The sequence below is a fragment of the Cervus elaphus genome, chromosome X (assembly GCF_910594005.1).
Source record: "Cervus elaphus chromosome X, mCerEla1.1, whole genome shotgun sequence".
Classification (NCBI taxonomy): domain Eukaryota; kingdom Metazoa; phylum Chordata; class Mammalia; order Artiodactyla; family Cervidae; genus Cervus; species Cervus elaphus.
In genome coordinates, this window is record NC_057848.1 from 96,681,909 (window position 1) to 96,703,777 (window position 21,869).

The 21,869-nt window shown below is 36.5% G+C and overlaps 1 long non-coding RNA gene across 1 annotated transcript; it reads left to right on the plus strand.

Moving 5' to 3' along the window:
- The first annotated feature begins 10,461 nt into the window (after window positions 1-10,461).
- On the plus strand, window positions 10,462-19,668 carry LOC122689304. The gene is made up of 3 exons (XR_006339794.1): window positions 10,462-10,558; window positions 13,223-13,227; window positions 19,658-19,668. It is a non-coding gene; the product is annotated as an uncharacterized LOC122689304 (long non-coding RNA).
- The last annotated feature ends 2,201 nt before the right edge of the window (window positions 19,669-21,869 follow it).

The window sequence follows — 21,869 nt, forward strand, 5'->3', positions numbered from 1 at the left end:
GACTGAGAAAGGAAAGTTCAGTCCATACATTTCACTCAATTCTGGCCGCTCCAATTGTGGGGACATTTGGTGCCTCTTGACATTGGCAGGTCTGTATAAGCCTGCAGACACAGACTCCCCTTTTGGGACTGCCTTCAGTTGCTATGAGGTGCCATGGAACCAAAACCTGGGTTCTACTCTCGCTTTGCACTTGCTGTTTCGTGCATTTTGGCTTTCAATCACTCACACAGGCACACTGTAGAGTTAGTAAAGTAGAAAATGCATTTACTAAGAGAACAAAAGAACTAGAGCTCCAAGTGTCCTTACCTTGTCTTGAAGATCCTTGATTAGTCCCCAAGATGATAGCTTATGGTGAACTGTGCCAACTGATTCATGGTCTCTGAAAGATAAGTTTTAACTCTGGGATCAAATACAGTCTTAGTCACTCATTGTTTTGTGTAGATTTTATTTGAAGTGAAAGTGACAGAGAAAGCTTCTGACACAAACATCAGAAGGGGGCAGAAGAGTACCTGCCTCACTAGTTTAAGCAGGGCCTTATATACTTCTCAAATAGCTGCTGAGAATAGAAAAAATAAATAAATAAATAAAAATACTTCAAAGTTGTGAGAATTTTGCCCAGACTCTTTCCCATAACATATATCCTAGGATGACATCAGCACAAGATTAGCCAGAAAGAATAAAGAATAGGTTAACCCAGAGCTTAAGACTGTGGAAGTTTTACCCAGACCTTCCCCCATAACATACATACAAAGCTGATAAAAAAAAAAAAAAAGGCATGCCCTTAAACAAGAGATACTACTGCCTACGAGGCCTACACATCTAAGGCAAAAGAATGTTCACCTCCTACTTAAAGGGGCTTTAGGCCTGGACTCCTTATCCACATGCCTATGTTAACTTTCAGTATGGATATGAGAGTTGGACCATAAAGAAGGCTGAGCACCAAAGAATTGATGCTTTTGAACTGTGGTGTTGGAGAAGACTCTTGAGAGTCCTTTGGACTGCAAGAAGATCAACCCAGTCAATCCTAAAGGAAATCAATCATGAATATTCATTGGAAGAACTGATGCTGAAGCTTCAATACTTTGGCCACCTGATATGAAGAACTGACTCGTTAGAAAAGACCCTAATGCTGAGAAAGATTAAAGGCAGGAGGAGAAGGGGAAAACAGAGGGTGCAATGGTTGGATGGCATCATTAATTCCATGGACATGAGTTTGAGGAAGCTCTAAGAAATGGTGATAGAGAGGGAAGCTTGGCGTGCTGCTGTCCATGGGGTGGCAAAGAGTAAGACATGACTGAGCAACTGAACAACAACATATAGAATAGTATAGTAAATGTCCTTAATAAGAAATTTTATAGAGCCAGAAAATACATTAGAGATTGCCCAGGAATGGGAAAGAGAAGAAATAGGGGGTGACTGTTCATTTTAGGGTTTACATGATGAGAATATTCTAAGATTTGATCACAGTGATGGTTGAACAGCTCTGTGAATATACTAAACACCACTGAATTGTATATTTTTGAAAGAGGTGATTTTATAGTATCTGAATTATATCTCAATAAAGTTGTTATTAAAAAATAATGTATAGCATGTCATAGGTGTGAGAGTTGGGCCATAAAGAAGGCTGAGGGCCGAAGTTCAATGCTTTTGAACTGTGGGGTTGGAGAAGATTTTTTAGAGTCCTTAGGACTGCAAGGAGATCAATCCAGTCAATCATAAAGGAAATCCATCCTGAATATTCATTGGAGGGCCTAATGATGAAGCTCCAGTACTTTGGCCACCTGACGCAAAGAGCTGAGTCATTGGAAAAGACTCTGATGCTGGAAAAGATTGAAGAAAGGAGGAGAAGGGGATGACAGAGGACGAGATGGTTGGATGGCATTACCAACTCAATGGCCATGAGTTTGAGCAAGCTCCGGGAGATGGTGAAGAACAGGGAAACCTGGCATACTGCAGTCCATGGGGTCACAAAGAATCAGACATGACTGAGATGGAATAACAACAACAGGTCATAGATGGTCTTCCTTAATCAATGCTGGAAGCTTGCAATCAGATGATAAATAACCACAGATATTGTGGAAAGGATTATTGCTAAATTGAATGGTGGTTTTACTATAGTACTCTAATTGATATTTAAGTTTTAGGATATAGGGTCTTATGATTCTAAGAAGAAAAAATATTACTCAAAAACAATGGTGGTGGTTAATGATAATTTTCACAAATGACTGAAAATATTGTATTTGAAATAAATCTTATTTTGAATAACTTTTCTACAACCATAGTTCAAAAACATCTGTCACTATATGGCATCAAAATCAACAGAAAGAGGGATTATTAAAATAGATATTTGGAGCTACCTATCTCAGGTCTTTGATTTCATTAGGTGTGGGGAAAGTTCAATGATATGTATTTTCAAAAGTCCATTAAGTGGTTCTTATGCATAGTTGGGTCTGAGTAGCATTATTTTAAAATACTGAGTATTTTTTTTTTTAATTTGCTCATGATTGTGTATGTTCAGAATTGGTGAATTATGCATTACCATTTAGTATTCCTTGGTAATAAGACTGTCAAATACTAAATAGCTGTTATGCTTTAAATCTGTAACCCTTGACAAAAATAAGCAATACTTTCAACTTGTGACAAAGGTCCCAAATAACTGCTATGTTACTAAATTCAGGTGGGGTGAATGATTCCATTTTGAAAGATAACCAGGTGCTTTCTGACTCCTTTGAAACATTTTAAAAAGAAACAGTAGGCTTTTGAATTTGGGAAATTCCAAAATCAAAGTTTACACTTTCAGATTTTATTATCTCTATACATGTGCTTAGAATAAATTTGTATTCTTTGTCTCAAAACTTCTACTGTCCTTAATGTTAAAATAGTGAGTACTCAGATTAAGTTTGTTAGTGCCACTTTTCAGAAACTTATAATAGTAACAGCTCTGGCAGCCATACAAAATATTAAAAGACAATATAATAAGATCTGACTGAAATGTTGGAGGTGAAGATTTGCATTTCATATGCCATAAGGTTTCAAGTGTATCTTATTGTGGGGAAAGAGCCAATCAGCCCAGATGGTCTGTTCAGGCTCTCATCCCATGCTTTGTAGATAGTGACTATGTAACAGCTGAGATCATTTATAGCACTGCACATGTGTGTCATGAGGTACTTATTTGGTCACGAGCTACTTTGTGCTATAGGGATATATGAGCTCCACTCAAAATAAGTGACAGCATTAGTTCAGCCATGAGAGGAGAGACAATCGCATGTCTTCTGCTTTGGCTGCTGAATAGAGAATACTGTTATGGCTACTGTGCCAGCCATGAGAGAGGTTGTGTTGTGTTAGGTTATGCTATGGCTCTTTCCAGTAAAGAATGAATGTGTCTGCAGTTCCCATGGCCCTTTAAATCTCCTTCCAGCGTCTTAGCTTGCACCTTGCCTACCCTGGGTTCAGCGAACAGTGTGGACAGTGTGAACAGTGAGACAATTAGTGTCCACCAACAGGATTAGTGACACAATTGGTGTAGTTGGCAGGATATCCAGCAGGTAGAGGAGCCTGAGTCTCCACAAAAGAAGACCCAGCAGGATACCCAGCAGGAAGAAGAACCCAAGGCTCCAATGAATGGAGGGTGCCACTGGCCACCACATAGTACATGGTACACTGTGGCTGTGATCTTCTTGGTGTCAGCTCTGGTGGAAGACTGGAAAGCACTGGACAGGTCACTGGACTGCATTGAAAAGGTGTAAAGGCTTTATGGGCAGTTAGTTTCCATTTGCCAAGCAAGGCAGCATGGACTGCCATTGGCAACATGTGGTAGATTTTCTTGACTGCCCTGCAGGGAAATATGGATAGTGCTCTCCATGATACTTCTTGAAAGTTTTATCTACCTACTTAACTCCATTTCTTCACCTCTGATCCCTAACTTTCTACTGTTTGGATTCTGTCTTAATCCCTCCACCTAAGTGGCTGTTACTAACTATGTATACCTTACCAGCATACATTTGAGGACAATGAATAATATATTAAGAAAAAATGGGGGATACAATCTAAATGTTCACAAAGATGGGGAAATATATATCTCCAGTATCTAACACAGTGTTAACAGGACATTGCACATAATATTTTTTGAGTTAATGAATTTGAACTAAATATTATGCTTATTTCCTAAAGTGTTCAAGGTCTTTTTGATCCAAGTGTTCTGAAATTTTATGGTTATAGTTCTTTGTAAAACCATCATCATTCATTGTGCTGATTATTCAGTAAGTCTTCATCCTGAAATTTAAGTTTTTCATTGAGTTCTGGGGAATTTTCCTCCAGTGGTTTCTTTGATCATTTCCAACCCTTTATTTTCCTTGTTCTCTCTTCCTGGAATTGCTTTATTTTCTCAACTGTTGATCCTTACACAATAGACTTATATTTCTTGAATTTCCTTTTGTATGTGATACCCCTTTGTCATTTGGACTTATAATTTGATTTTATGATTTTTACATATAATTTGGTGATTGCATAAAATATTTCACTGTTGGAAACAGAACTCTGTAATATTACTGTATTTTGTTCATTCACAGAATTTCTGTTGAAAAAAATATTAGGAAACATATTTAAAAATAAAACAACTAATAAAATAATGCACCAGTGCCCCAGAATGTGAAAAATCCTAGTTTAAAATTTCTATTTATATTCAACAAGATTTTTTAATTATACAGGAGAAACTGTAAAAGTTGAGTGATGGTATGGTATTGCATATGATTTGGGACTATTTATAAGGGTAAAAAGGCATAAATTATATTTTAAAAGTGGTCAACATTGGACATATGCTGTAACTAAACAGAAAAATAAGAAATCTAACCCTTCATATCAAAGTGCCAATGATCTTACTAATGAGCAGCTGGTAAGTTCCACAGGCTAATTGATTTATATTTCAAAAAGTTAGGCATTAGCCATAGACAATAATATTAAGTACATTTAATGGAAATGCAATTTTTTGTCATTGTAATATAATACTGGCAGTTGAAGGGGAGGAAATCTAGTGCTTCTTTTTCTTCCAAAGATGTTGTGTTAAAATTTAACTCAAGATGTCCCTCTGCTGGAATATTGGAATATTGGATTATTCTTTTTATAGGCATGTTCAGATTTCTAATATGAATTATTTAAAACATTTCTGCTGGTTTCTAACAAAATATCCATAACATGTTACTGTTGATTTGTTTTAAGGAAAAAGAACAAAGATGCATAAATCTGTGTATCTGTAAATTATTTGGAGAATTTCTCCTAAAACAACCTATGACAAACCTTTTTGCAATTAAAAATCCAAGCTCTATTTCAGTCCCCTTCATATTCAACAGATAATTTTCCTTTTGATACAACATGACTGATGTGAGCTCCCTTTGTTGTTGTTGTCCGACTGTTAAGTCGTGTCCAACTCTTTGTGACTCTATGGACTGCAGCACACCAGGATTACCTGTTCTTCACTATCTCCCAGAGTTTGCTCAAATTCATGTCCACTGAGTCAGTGATGCTATCTAACCATCTCATTCCCTGTCGCTAACTTCTCCTCTTGCTCTCAGTGGTTCCCAGCTTTGGGGTCTTTTCCAATGAGTTGGCTCTTCACATCAGGTTACCAAAGTATTGGAGCTTCAGTTTCAGCCTTAGTCCTCCCAATGAATATTCAGGATTGATTTCCCTTAGGATTGACTGGTTTGTTCTTAATATGCAAGGGACCCTCAAGAGACTACTCCATCAACAGAATTCGAAAACCATCCATTATTTGGCACTCAGCCTTATTTGTGGTCCAACTCTCACATTGATACATGACTGCTAGAAAAACCATAGCTTTGACTATACAGACCTTTGTCAGGAAATTAATATCCCTTCTTTTTAAAACACTGTCTAGGTTTGTCCTAGCTTTACTTCCAAGGGGAAAATGTGTTTTAATTTCATGGCTGCAGTCAACTTCTTTAAGAAAATATTCTTAGAGCCCACAAAAATAAAGTCTGCCACTGTTTCTACTTCTCCACCCCACTCCCCTCCCCCCACTATTTGCCACAAAGTGATGGGACCAGATGCCATGACCTTAGTTTTTAGAATGTTGAGTTTAAGTCAGCTGTTTCAGGCTCATCTTTCAACCTCATCAAGAAGCTCTTGAGTTCCTCTTCACTTTACTTTCTACCCTTAGAGTGGTATCATCCGCATATCTGAAGTTGTTGATATTTCTCCTGGCAATCTTTAGTTCTTCTTTAAAAAAATAATTAATTTTGTATTTGGATGCTAATTACTTTACAATATTGCTGTGGTTTTTTCATACATTGACATGAATCAGCCATGGGTTTACATGAGTCACCCCATCCTGAGCCCCTTCCATCTCCCTCCCCACCCCATCCCATCCCTTTGGGTTGTTATAAGCACTAACTTTGAGTGCCTTGCTTTATACATCGAACTTGCACTGGTCATCTATGTTGCATATGGTAATATACATGCTTCAATGCTATTCTCTCAAGTCATCCCAACTTTGCCTTCTCCCACACAGTCCAAAAGTTTGTTCTTTACATCTGTGTCTCTTTCACTGTCTTGAATATAAGGTCACTGTTACCGTCATTGTAAATTCTGTATATATGTATTAATATACTGTATTGGTGTTTCTCTTTCTGACTTACTTCACCCTGTATAATAGGCTCCAGTTCATCCACCTCATTAGAACTGACTCAAAAGCATTCTTTTGTATAGCTGAATAATATTCCATTGTATATATGGACCACAGCTTTCTTATCCATTCATCTGCCAATGCACATCTAGTTTGCTTCCAAGTCCTAGCTATTATAAACAGTGCTGCAATGAACATTGGGATACATGTACCTCTTTCAATTGCAGTTCTATTTCCAGTTTTTTTATGGAACCTCCATACCATTCTCCATAGTGGCTGAACTTGTTTTCATTCCCACCAGTGGTGTAAGAAGGTTCCCTTTCTTCCACACCCTTTTCAGCATTTATTGTTGGTAGATTTTTTAATGGCAGCCATTCTAATTGGTGAGAGATGACACCTCATTGTGATTTTGATTTACATTTCTCTAATAATGAGTGACATTCCATGTGTTTGTTAGCCATCTGTATGTCTTCATTGGAGAAATGTCTGTTTAGATCCTCTGCTCAATTTTTGACTGGGTCATTTATTTTTCTCTTATTGAACTGCATGAGCTGCTTGAATATTGTGGAGATTAATTCTATGTCACTTGTTTAATTTGCTATTATTTTCTCCCAATCTGAAGGCTGCCTTTTCAACATGCTTATAGTTGCTTTCATTGTGCCAAAGCTTTAAGTTTAACTAGGCTCCATTTGTTTATTTTTGCTTTAATTTCCATTACTCTAGAAAGTGGATTATAGAGGATCTTGCTGTGATTTATGTCAGAGGGTGTTCTGCCTATGTTTTCCTAAGAGTTTTATAGTTTCTGGTCTTACATTTAGATCTTTGTGTTGGTGTGTTGGTGTGTGGTTTTAGAAAGTGTACTAGTTTCATTCTTTTACACGTGGTTGACCAGTTTTCCCAGCCTCATTTTTTAAATAGATTGTCTTTTGTCCATTGTATATTTTTGCCCCTTTGTCAAATATGAAGGGTCCATAGGTGAGAGGATTTATCTCTGGACTTTTTTATTTTGTTCCATTGATCTGTATTTCTGTCTTCATGCTAGTACAATACTGTCTTGATGACTATAGCTTTGTAGTGTAGTTTGAAGTCAAGCAGGTTGATTCCTCTGGTTCCATTTTTCTTTCTCAAGATTGCTTTGGCTATTCAAGGTGTTCTGTGTTTCCACACAAACTTTGAAATTCTTTGTTCTAGTTCTGTGAAAAATGCCATTAGTAGCATGATAGGGATTGCACTGAGTCTATAAACATGGTATATTTCTCCATCTATTTGTGTCATTTTTGATTCATTTCAGAAGTGTTTTACAGTTTTCTATATATAGGTCTTTTGTTTCTTTAGGTGCATTTATTTCTAAGTATTATATTCTTTCATTGCAATGGTGAATGAGATTGTTTCCTTAATTTATCTTTCTGTTTCCTCATTGTAATTGTATAAGAATGCAAGGGATTTCTGTGTATTAACTTTATATCCTGAAACTTTACTATATTCATTGATTAGTTCTAGTAAGTTTCTGGTGGTGTCCCTAGGGTTCTATATGTAGAGGATCATGTCATCTGCAAACAGTGAAAGTATTACTTCTTTTCCAATATGGATTCCTTTTACTTCTTTTTCTTGTCTGGTTGCTGTGGCTTGAACTTACAAAACTATGTTGAATAGTGATAGTGAGAGTGGGCATCCTTGTCTTGTTCCTGATTTTCCAGGAAATGCTTTCAATTTTTCACCTTTAAAGATAATGCTTGCTGTGGGTTTGTTGTATATGACTCTTATTTTTTTTTTTAATTTTTTTATTAGTTGGAGGCTAATTACTTCACAACATTTCAGTGGGTTTTGTCATACATTGATATGAATCAGCCATAGATTTACACGTATTCCCCATCCCGATCCCCCCTCCCACCTCCCTCTCCACCCGATTCCTCTGGGTCTTCCCAGTGCACCAGGCCCGAGCTCTTATTATGTTGAGATATGTTTCTCCATGCCTGCTTTCTAGAGAAGTTTTTTTTTTTTTTTTAATCATAAATGGATGTTGAATTTTGTCAAAGGCTTTCTCTACATCTATTGAGATAATCAAATAGATTTGATCTTTCAGATTGTTAATATGGAGTATCCCATTGATTGCTTTGCAAATATTGAAGACCACTTGGATCCCTGGGATAAAGCTCACTTGGGCATGCTGTAGGATCTTTTCAATATGTTATTGGATTCTGTTTGCCAGAATTTTGGTGAGGATTTTTGCATCTATGTACCTCTATGATATTGGCCTGTAGTTTTCTTCTTTTGTGGCATCTTTGTCTGGTTTGGTATTAGGGGGATGGTGGCCTCATAGAATAAGTTCAGGAGTTTACCTACCTCTACAATTCTCTGGAAGATTTTGAGTAGGATAGGTGTTAACTCTTTTCTAAATTTTTGATAGAATTCACCTGTGAAGCCATCCTGGGATTTTATTAGTTGGAAGACTTTTTATTACAGTTTCAATTTCTCTGCTTGTGATTTGTCTGTTAGGATTATTTATTTCTTTCTGGTTCAGTTTTGAAAGGTTATACTTTTCTAAAAATTTGTCGATTTCTTCCAATTTATTCATTTTATTGGCATATGGTTTTGATAGTGGTCTCTTATTATCCTTTGTATTTCTGTGTTGTCTGTTGTGATTTCTCCATTTTCCTTTCTAATTTATTAATTTGATTCTTTTCCCTTTTTCTTGATGAGTCTGGCTAACAGTTTGTCTATTTTATTTCTTTTCTCAAAGAATAAGCTTTTAGTTTGGCTGATTTTTGCTATAGTCTTCTTCATTTCTTTTTCATTTTTTTCCATTCTGATTTTTATGATTTATTTCCTTCTATTAATTTTGGGGTTCATCTTTAATTCTTTTTCTAGTTGTTTTAGGTGTAAATTTAGATTGTTTATTTGATGTTTCTCTTGTTTTTTGAAGTAGGCTTGTATTGCTATGAATCTCCCTTTTAGAACTGCTTTTACTGAATCCCATCAGTTTTGGGTTGTCGTGTTTTCATTTTCACTTGTTTCTATGCATATTTTCATTTGATTTTTTATTTATTTGATGATCTGTTGGTTATTCAGAAGCATGTTGTTTAGCCTCATATGTTTGTATTTTTAATAGTTATTTCCCTGTAGTTGACATCTAATATAACCCATTGTGATTAGAAAAGATGCTTGAAAAGATGTCTTTTTTTTTTTTTTTTTTTTTTTTTACTTTACCAACACTGGATTTATGGCCCATGATATGATCTTTCCTGGTGAATATTCTGTGTGCACATGAGAAAAAGGTGAAATTCGTTGTTTTTGTGTGAAACACTCTATAGATATCAATTAAGTCTTATTGGTCCATTGTTTAATTCAAAGCCTGTGTTTCTTTGCTAATTTTTTGATTGGTTGATCTATCTATATGGGTGAGTAGGGTTTGTGTTACTGTTAATTTTCCTTTCATACTTGTTAAAAATTGCCTTACATATTTAGGTGCTCCTGTGTTGGGTGCAAATACATTTATAATTGTTATATCTTCTTTTTGGAATGATCCTATGATCATTATGTAGTGTTCTTCTTTGTCTCTAATCATGGTCTTTATTTCAAAGTCTATTTTATCTGCCATGAATATCGCTACTCCTGCTTTCTTTTGGTCTTCATTAGCATAAAATATCTATTTCCAGCCCCTCACTTTCATATTGTATTTAACCCTAGCTTTGACGTGGGTCTCTTTTAGACAGCATATATATGGGTCATTTTTTTTGTATCCACTTGGCCAGTCTTTGTCTTTTCATTGGAGCATTTAATCCATTTATATTTAAGGTAATTATTGATAAGTATGATCCAATTTCCATTTACTTTGTTATTTTGGGTTTGTTTTTATAAGCCTTTTCTCTGTTCCCTGCCTAGAGAAGATCTTTTAGCATTTGCTGAAGAGTTGGTTTGGTAATAATGAATTCTCTTCTCTTTTGTTTGCCTGTTAAGCTTTTGATTTCTCCTTCATATCTGGATGAGATCTTTACTGGGTAGAGTAATCTTGGTTGTAGGTTTTTCTCTTTCATCACTTTAAGTATGTCTTGCCATTTCCTTCTGACCTGAAGAGTTTCTATGGGATGATCAGCTGTTATCCTTATGGAGATCTCTTTGTGTGTTTTTGTTGCTTTTCTCTTGCTGCTTTTAATGTTTGATCTTTGTGTTTGATCTTTGTTCGTTTGATTCATATGTGTCTTGGGGTGATTTACCTTGTGTTTATCCTGTTTGGGACTCTGGGTTTCTTGAACTTGGCTTGCTATTTCATTCCCCATTTTAGGGAAAGTTTCAACTATTATATCCTCAAGAATTTTCTCATGCCCTTTCTTTTTTGTCTTCTTCTTCTGGGACACCTATGATTTGAATATTGGAGCATTTAACATTGACCCATAGGTCTCTGAGTTTGTCCTCATTTTTAAATTCTTTTTCTTCTTGATTTAATTTATTTCCTTCATTCTATCTTCCACTTCACTTATTCTCTCTACTACCTCAGTTATTCTACTGTTGGTTCCCTCCAGAGTGCTTTTAATCTCAGTTATTGAATTGTTCATTATTGACTGACTGTTCTTTATTTCTTCTAGGTCCTTGTTAAACATGTTTGCAACTTCTCTATCCTTTTCTCTAGTCTATTTATCTGTAACTCCATTTTGTTTTCAAGATTTTGGATCATCTTTACTATCACAATTCTGAAACCTTTTTCAGGTAGACTCCCTATCTCCTCCTGTTTTATTTGGTTTGGTGGGTTTTTAATCATGTTCCTTCACCTGCTGAATACTTCTCTGCGTTTTAATATTATTTAAATTGCTTTGTTTGGGGTGTCCTTTCTTCAGGCTGGAAGTTCATTGTTTCTCTTAATTGTGGAGTCTGCTCCCTGTGGGAGGGTTTGGACCATTGGCTTGTCAAGGTTTCCTGGATGTGGGAGCTTGCATCTTTGTTTTGGTGGGTGGAGCTGGATATCTTCTCTATGGAGTTCAATGAAGTGTCCAGTAGTGCATTTTGGGGTATCTATGGATTTGGCATGGTTTTGTTCAGACAGTCTTTTAACACTCAGGGTTGTGCTCCTGCTTTTCTGGAGAACTAGTGTAGTATGTCTTACACTGGAACTTGTTGGCTCTTGGTTGGAGCTTGGATTCAGTATAGGTATGGAGACTTTTGGGTGAGCTCTTGTCTCTTAATGTTCCCTGGTGTGTGGAGTTCTCTAATGTTCTAAAGTTCGGAGTTAAGCCTTCTGCCTCTGGCTTTTGGTCCTTCTCTTACAGTAGCCTCAAGACTTCTCCATCCATACAGCATAGAAGATAAAATCCCTAGGTTAATGGTGAAATAATTCTCCACAGCCAGGTTCACAGAGTTATATAGAGAAGAGAAGAAGCAGGAGGGAGATAGAGGTGACCAGGAAAAGAAAATGAGGAGTCAAAGGGGGAGAGAGCAATCTAGCCAGTAATCAATTATCTACATCTCTCCACAACCTAATATACCCAGAGAGATTCACAGGCTTAGTAGAGAAGAGAAGAGGGAGGAAAGAGACAGAGGTGACTTGGAGGAGAAAAGGGAGAGTCACAAGGTGAGAGAACAATCAAGACACTAATCAAATCACTAAATGAAAATAGATACTGAAAGTTATATTCTTAAAGGTAAAAAATTGATAACAAATACCAAAAAGCAAAGATTAAAAATCTAGAATAGAGGTTAGACTCTCAAAAATACAATATAAAAATAGAAATCAAATTACATTATAAAAATTATATATATATATATACACATATATATATATATATACATATACATATATATATGGAATTTGTTTTTAAAAATATGGTAGCTTTTGATAGGTAATAGTAGCTTATAAAAAATGAAAGTTAAAGGAGTAATAAAGAACTACAATTTAAAAAAATAAAGTGATAATAGTAAAAATATATCTAGGAATTTCTCTGGAGCTGTCATGGGAAGTGTGGGGTCAGTTCAGTGTCAGATAGTTCCTTATCCCAGCTTGTACTTGTTCTTAAGCTCTATTACTGCTGCTAAGTCACTTCAGTCATGTCCGACTCTGTGCGATCCCATAGATGGCAGCCCACCACGCTCCCCCATCCCTGGGATTCTCCAGGTAAGAATACTGGAGTGGGTTGCCATTTCCTTCTCCAATGCATGAAAGTGAAAAGTGAAAGTGAAGTTGCTCAGTCGTGACCGACTCTTAGCAACCCCATGGACTGCAGCCTACCAGGCTCCTCCATCCATGGGATTTTCCAGGCAAGAGTACTGGACTGGAGTGCCATTGCCTTCTCCTCTCAAGCTCTATAGGTGCCCCTCAAATGCACAGTCAGTATTAGCAGCAGGGTTTTAATCTATTGCACCTGTCAGTTCCAGAGTGGTTCCCTCTTCTTTGTTTATTTTGGCTTCCTCTTTTGGCAAGTCTCTTCAGTGTCTAATGTCTGCCCTGACCCAAGGGGGCGAAGGTGGCCACTTGTTTAGGCTCACTTGTTCAGTTGTGTAGTGGGGATGGAGAGACATTGCAAACAAATACAGTTTGCATGTGTGGGAAGTGCTTGCAGTGTATGGACCATACTGGGTTTGATACAGCCCAAGGTGGTGTGTGCTTTCTGGTTCCACATTTCTCAGGCTCCAGGGTGCTCTGCAAGGGTACTATCCCAAGTGGGTTCTGTGTTTCATGCACTTCTCAGGTCTAAGTGGCTCAGGTTCTCAGGCGCTTTGCAAGGGCACGGACCCAGATGGGATGTACGTATTGTTCCCTTCCCAGGTCTGAACAGCTCAGACAACTGGGCGCTTGGTTAGTGCACAGTCACAGATGTGCTTTGTATCTACTCTGGGGAGCTGATCTCAGGATAAGACAATACTATCAGATGTCAACCGTCCAGGATCCCAGGAAGACAACTGTTCACAGTTTGGTGGAAGATGCAGTCCCTGGGGCCAAGATTGAAGCAGCCACTTGCCTTTCTGCTCTGGCTGTTGCATGCCCACCTCTCTTCCTCTGGCATTTTCCTTTGAGAACTTTACAGTTTCTGGACTTACATTTAAATCTTTAACCCATTGTGAATTTATTTTTGTGTATGGTGTTAGGAAATGTTATAATTTCATTCTATTACATGTAGCAGTTCAGTGTACCCAGCACCACTGACTGAAGAAGCTGTCTTCTCCACTGTATATTCTTGCCTCCTTTGTCAAAGATCAGGTGTCCACAGGGGCATGAATTTATTTCTGGACTTTCTGCCTTGTTCCATTCCTCTATATTTCTGTTTGTGTGTGTGTGTGTGTGTGTGTGTGTGTGTGTGTGTGTGTGTGTGTGTGAATACCATACTGTCTTAATGATGTAGCTTTGTAATATAGGTCTGAAGTCAGGAAGTATGATTTCTCCATCTTCAATTTTCTTCTCAAGATTGCTTTGGCTATCCGAGGTGTTTTGTGTTTCTATACAAATTGTGATTTTTTTTGTTGTTGTTCTAGTTCTGTGAGAAATACCATTGGTAGTTTGATAGAAATACCATTGGTAGTTAGACTGTATTGAATCTGCAGTTTGCTTCGGATCATATGGCTATTTGCACTATATTGATTTTTCCAATCCAAGAACATAGTATATCTGTCCATTTGTTCATGTCATCTTTGGTTTCTTCCATCAATTCCTTATAGTTTTTTGCATACAGGTCTTTTGTCTCTTTAGGTAGGTTTATCTGTAGGTATTTTATCTATTTATTTATTTTGCAGTGGTGGATGGGATGCTTTCCATAATTTATCTTTCTCATTTTTCATTGTTAGTGTTTAGGAATGCAATGTATTTCTGTGTATTAATTTTATATCTTGTGACTTTACTAAATTCATTGGTTAGCTCTAACAATTTTCTCCTGATATCTTTATGGTTTTCTATGTATAGTATCATGTCATCTGCAAATAGTGAGAATTTTATTTTTTCTTTTCCAATCTGGATTCCTTTGATTTCTTTTTCTTCTCTGATTGCCACAGCTAGGACTCCAAAAACTGTATTGTCTAATAGTGGAGAGAGTGGAAATCCTTGTCTTGTTTCTTATCTTAGAAGAAATGCTCTCAGTTTCTCACCATTGAGTTGTCTTTTTTTTTTCTCCCTGTGGGTTTGTTATATATGGCCTGTATTATGCTGAGGTAGGTTCCTTCTATGCCTTCTTCCTAGAGAGTTTTTATCATAAATGGGTGTTGAATTTTGTTAAAAGCCTTATCTGCACCTGTTGAGATGATTATGTGTGTGTCGTTTTTTTTTTTTTTTTTTCCAATTTGTTTATATGGTGTATCACACTGATTGTTTGCATATATTGAAGAATCCTTGCATCCCTGTGAAGAACTACACTTGGTTCTGGTATATGATCTTTTTAATGTGTTGTTGGAATTTGATATAATTTCACTGAGGATTTTTGCATCTATGTTCATCAGTGATATTGGCCTGCAATTTTTTAGTGTGTGTAGTATCTTTGTCTAATTTTGACATAAGTTTGAATTTTGGCCTCATAGAATGAGTTTGGGAGTTTTCCCTTTCCTTCCTCTGCGATTTTCTGGAAGAGTTTGAACTGGATAGGTGTTAGCAGCATTATGTCTTAAAATGTATTTACCTTAATTAAAAATACTTTATTGTTAAAAAATGCTAACCATTATATGGGTCTTCAGCAAGTTTTAATCTTTCTGCTGTTTTAAAAGCCTTGTCTCAATATAATGCAGGTGGCTGCTGACTGGTTAGAGTGGTGGTTGTTGTAGGTTAGTGTGGCTGTGGCAATTTCTTGAAATAAGACAGCAATGAAATTTGCTGCCTTGATTGACTCTTCTTTTCATGAATGAATTCTCTGTAGCAGGCAGTTCTGCTTGATAGTATTTTATCCACAGAAGAAAGTATGTCAAAATTGGAGTCACTACTCTCAACCCTTCAGCTGCTTATCAACTAGGTTTGTCTACTATTCTACATACTTTGTTCATACATACAGCATACACAATACATTTAGACCATGAAATTTTTGCACTTTGTTTTATGTCCCTGGATCTGTTCCAGTGTCTCCTGGCTTATAGTCTATTGGAACTTGAATAGAATTTGTATCCGGCTGTTGTGTGAAACTTATATAAACCTTAATTATGTTGAATTGTTTCATAGTGCTTTTCAGGTCTACTGTATCCTCCTTCTTGTAAGTCTATTTGTTCTATTAATTTTTGAGGGTTTGATATTGAAATTCCACCTAAAAACTTAATTTATCTACTTAAAATAAGTATAACATATAGTATAAGCATTTGTAATTTTGTCTTACATTTTCCAATTCTCCTGTACATGTATTATCATATCTTCATAATTTAAAAAAGTGAATCTTTTGTTTTCATTTCAACAAACTTCACATATCTTCACCAGGAGTAGTTTCCATCTCAAGAAACCACTTAATTTTCTCATCCATAAGGAGAAACTCCTCATCCACTAAAGTTTTCTCATGAGGTTGCAACAATGCAGCCACATCTTTGGGCTCCAATTCTATTTATCGTGCTATTTCCACTGCAGTTACTTCCTCTGCTGGCTTGTACCCTTCAAAGCCATCCATGAGAGATGGAATCAACTTCTTGCAAACTGTGATTAATGTTGATAGTTTAACCTTACCTCATTAATTACAGATGTTCCTAATGGCATATGAAATGGTGCATCCTTTCCAGAAAGTTTTCAATTAACTTGGCTCAGATCCACCAGAAGAATCACTACTTACAGAAGCTTTAGTCTTACAAAATGTGTTTCTTAAGTAATAAGACTTGAAATTTAAAATTACTCCTTGATCCATGGGCTGTTGTGTTAACAGTCATGAAAATAATATTAATATCTGTACCTCTCCATCAGAGTTCTGAAATGAATAACCAGGTACATTTTCAGTAAACAGCAATATTTTGAAAATAATATTTTTGTTTGAGCAGTAGGTTTCAATAGTGGGCTTAAAATATTAAGTAAAGCATATTGTAAACAGATGTGCTTTTATTCAAAGTTTGTTGTTCTTTTAAGAGAGCACAAGTCAGGTGGACTGCACAATATTTTTAAAGTTCCTGGTATTTTTGAAATGGTAAATGGTATATGAGCATTGGCTTCAACTTAAAGTGACCCCTAACAAGCTATCAGCCTGTCCCTTGAAGCTTCAGAGCCAGGCTTGACTTCTCTTCTCAGGTTATGAAAGTCCCAGATAGTATCTATTTTCAAAAGTCCCAGATAGTATCTGTTTTGTCTACATCAAAATTTTTTAGTGTAGCCACCTTTATTAATTGTCTTAGTTAAATCTTCTGCATAACTTGCTGCAGCTTCTACATGAGCACTTTCTGCTTCACCTTGCACTTTTGGGTTACAGAGAGTGCTTCTTTCTTTAAACTATAGAAACCAACCTCAGCTAGCATCATACTTTACTTCTGCAGTTTCCTTTTCTCTCAGTTTTCATAGAATTGAAGAGATAAGACTTTGCTCTGAATTAGACTTTGGCTAGGGGAATGTTGGGACTAGCTTGATCTATTGAGAAAGTCAATTTCTAGGCAGGTTGGCAAGAAGTCCAGGATCCCCAAGGAGGAGAAAGGGACCTGGGGTTTTCAAGGAGGAGGAAAGGACATCAGCCTCTTTCTCTTTCTCTCTCTCACTCTTTTTTTTTCCTCTACATTCCTTAGTCTTAGTCACTTAAAACATTTTTTTTTCCTTTAAGCCCAGAACTGATGATTACACAACAAACAACTCAGTTTAAACTCTATACTAAGGATTATATAACAACAAGGTATCCTGCTTGAGGACAGTTTCTCCTTCTTGTATCATAGATACATTTCTGTTTTTGTGCCAGTAAGATACTGTTGTGATTGTTTTAGCCTTGTGGTATAGTCTGAAGTCTGGGAGCCTGATTTCTCCAGCTCCATTTTTTCTTTCTCAATACTGTTTTGGCTCTTCTGGGTCTTTTATGTTTCCATACAACCCAAATCAATAAATGGGAAGAAAGCTAAACAGATATTTCTCCAAAAAAAGACTTATAGATGACTAAGAGGCACATGAAGAGATGCTCAACATCACAAATAAAGAAACTCAAATAAAAACTACAATAAGGTATCACCTCACATTGGTCAGAATGGCCACCATTAAAAAGCCTACAAGCAATAAATATCAGAGAGGGTGTGGGGGAAAGGGAAACCTCCTACATTGCTCATGGGAATAAAAATTGGTACAGCCACTGTGGAGGACAGTATGGCAGTTCCTTGAGAAACTAAAAATAAAGCTATGATATGATCCAGCAATCCAACTTCTGGGCATATATCTGGAGAAAACCATAATCTAAAAAGACATGTGAACCTTAATGTTCATTGCAGCACTATTAACAATAGCCAGGACACAGGAGAAACTTAAAAGTCTATTGCTGGAGGAATGGATAAAGAAGATGTGGTACATATATACAATGAAATATTACTCTGTCATAGAAAGAACAAAATAATGACAATTTCTGTGACACAGATGGACCCCAGTATTAGGAAAATTAAATAAACAGTCTTATTTAAGCTTCGGAGGCAAAGCAGAGCAGGCCTCTGACCTTGCTTCTAACCTGCCTGGACAGGGCCATGACTGAGTGTCGTGACTACCTGCTGCGAGTGCAAGCCTTGCAGCTAAAAGGTAGGGGATGAACCTTGAGACTGTTGAGCCCCTGGAGGTGGTCTGGCCAACCAAGCCTCAGGCTTAACATTCCAAGTTTCACACAACAAAACAAACAGCATTAACACGAAACCAGAGCTGCAAATTGCTCACAGATTGACGATGATATCAGTTGTGCCTTGAGACTATAAACAAGAACCCCAGACTGCAATTTTTGAAGTCTCACCCAAGAAGTGGACACACTGCCTGGGACCTTTCCCAACTGGGGCTCCAGATGTGCTGTGTCATGGGACTTCCCTGCTCTTTTTAAGTCTGGATGTTGGTCAAATCCCAATTTGGTGATGTACCCTCTGCTGATTCTATTTCTTTTTTTTTTTTTTCCTTTTAATGTTAGTATATTGAAAGTAAGCCAGATAATTCTCTAATAAATATTAGTATTATTTATTCATATATAACAAGTGGTTTATTTCATTAACAAATTCTTTGCACCTGAGAAAAAAGTGATGACTTTCTGCAAAACATCCATAGATTGTCATACTGAAGGAAGTAATTCAGACAGAGAAAGACCAACATCATGTGATACTGCTTATATGTGAAACCTGAATCAATGGTACAAATGAACTTATTTATCAAACAGAAATAAAGTTAGAGATGTAGAAACATATTTATGATTACCAAGGGGGAAAGGAGCAGGATAAATTGGGAGATTGGAATCGACATACACACCCTACCATATATAAAATAGATAACTAATATGAACTTACTCTATAGCACAGGAAACTCTACTCTATACTCTGTAATGACCAATAAGGGAAAAGAATCTAAAAAAAGAATGGATACATGTAGGTATATAACTGATTAAATTTGCTGTAGAGCAAATTGGGTATCTTTCCTTTTCTCCTTTGCCTTTAGCTTCTCTTCTTTTCTCAGCTATTTGTAAGGTCTTGTCAGACAGCCATTTTGCCTTTTTGCATTTCTTTATCTTGGGGATGATTTTGATTATTGCCTCTTGTACAATGTCATGAACTGTGGTCCATAGTTCTTCAGGTACTCTGTCTATCAGATCTAATGCCTTGAATTTGTGTCTCCATTGTATAGTTGTAAGGGATTTGATTAAGATCATACCTGAATGGTCTCGTGGGTTTCCTTATTTTCTTCAATTTAAGTCTGAATTTGGCAATAAGAAGTTCATGATCTGAGCCACAGTCAGCTCTTGGTCTTGTTTTTGCTGACTGTATAGAGCTTCTCCATCTTTGGCTGTAAAGAATATAATGAGTCTGATTTTGGTATTGGCCATCTGGTGATGTCCATGTGTAGAATATTCTCTTGTGTTGGAAGAGGGTGTTTACTATGACCAGGGCATTCTCTTGTCAAAACTCTGTTAGCCTTTGACCTGCTTCATTTTGTACACTAAGGCCAAATTTTCCTGTTACTCCAGGTATCTCTTGACTTCCTACTTTTGCATTCCAGTCCCATATAATGAAGAGGACATCTTTTTATGGGTGTTAGTTCTAGAAGGTCTTATAGTGCTGAAGAACTGATGCTTTTGAACTGTGGTGTTGGAGAAGACTCTTGAGGGTTCCTTGGACTGAAGGGAGATCCAACTAGTCAATCTCAAAGGAAATCAGTCCTGAATATTCATTGGAAGGACTGATGCTGAAGCTGAAACTCCAACACTTTGGCCACCTGCTGTGAAGAACTGATTTATTGGAAAAAACTCTGATCTTGGGAAAAACTGAAGGGGGAGGAGAAGGGGATGACAGAGGATGAGATGGTTAGATGGCATCACCAATGTGATGGACACGAATTTGAGTAGGCTCTGGGAGTTGGTGATGGACAGGGAAGCCTGGCGTACTGCAGTCCTTGGGGTCGCAAAGAGTCAGACATGTCTGAGAAACTGAACTGAGCTGAGCAAATGGCACAACATTGTAAATCAACTATTGTTGTTGATGTTTAGTCACTAAGTCATGTATGACTCTTTTATGACCCCATGGACTGTAGCCCGCCAAACTCCTTTGTCAATGAAATTTCCCAGGCAAGAATATTTGAATGGGTTGCTATTTCTTTTTCCAGGAGGTCTTCCTGACCCAGGGATTGAATCTGCATCCCTGGCAATGGCAGAAGCATTGTTTACCACCGAGCCACCAGGGAAGCCATCAAAATGTATAGCAGGAAATATATTTTATTAATGTTTATATTACAAAAGTATTTAAAGCCAATAACAAATTTTCACCAAAAGAAGCTAGCAAAAGATGGACCAATTGAACCTAAAGTAAATATAAAGTAAAAAAAAAAAAAGAATTAAAAAAAAAATGAAATTGTAAACATACAAACAATAAAAGAAAATTTATAAAACATATATGTTGATTTCTAGGGACAATGGACAAAATTAATAAATCCCCCTGGGTTGGGAAGATCCACTGGAGAAAGGATAGGCTACCTGCTCCAGTATTCTTGGGCTTCCCTTGTGACTCAGCTGGTAAAAAATCCACCCACAATGCGGGAGACCTGTGTTCGGTCCCTGGGTTGGGAAGATCCTCTGGGGAAGGAAAAGGTTACCCATTCCAGTATTCTGGCCTAGAGAATTCCATGGACTGTATAGTCCATGGGTTTGCAAAGAGTCAGACTTTCATTTTCAGGAATAAGAAGAGGGAAAAGGGGGAAATGCACAACTTATTATCATTGGGAATGAGAGAGGGGCTATAATTGTAGATACTAAGAGTACTAAAAGAAAAATGAGGAGACTTCATAATAATCTTTATCCAGTAATTTTAAAAGCCTAGTTGACATAAACAAATTCCGTGGAGAATAAAAGAAAAATGAAATAAGAAGAAATAGAAAATTCGAATTAATTATCAAAAACACTTGCCACAAAGAAAACACTAGTTATATAGAAATTGAATATAAACAATGAATAAGAGGAAAATCATAGGCTAGGGAAGGTAATAAAAAATGTATAATAATGAAGTTCTTATGTTCTTGAAACTGGAAAAATACAGATTTGCTTAGGAGGAAAACATTTATTTTTGCTTGATTCTGGAATCCATGTGGTCAGAACAAATCCTGAAATTTTCTTTAGAATTAAATTTAAATTTCTTATAATATACCATTAATCTTTATTTTATCCTTCATTCTCTTAGCACTTACTGTGTTTTTGACTGTAGACATATTGCACATTTTTATGCACAGACTTTAATAAAATATGTCTGAACTAGACAGTTTACTTTCCACTTAATCTTCAAAATTTTAGTAAATTTTATGCCAGTAAAATAAACTTCATAATTATTAAGTTAAACTCAAAGACATCACTGACATATTGCTAATTTTCTTGTAAGTAAAATAAAAATCGTTGCTCTTATTTTCAGTTGAGTACCAGGTATTGGAGTTCATAATGCAAGGACACTTTGGAGGATCTTTGTTTAACAATGGTGGTGAAGAGTAGTTCAAACGAGAAATAAACGAAATACATGGAAACATAGGTGAAATTTAAAAAAAGAAAGTAAAATTTAAACTCTACCACTTTATTAAATTCATTAAAATTTATTATATGAACTATATTGAAAGTTGACAGAGAAAATGGTATTCTTTATTGCTCAAGTATATACGTATAACATAAGAAAGTGAAGT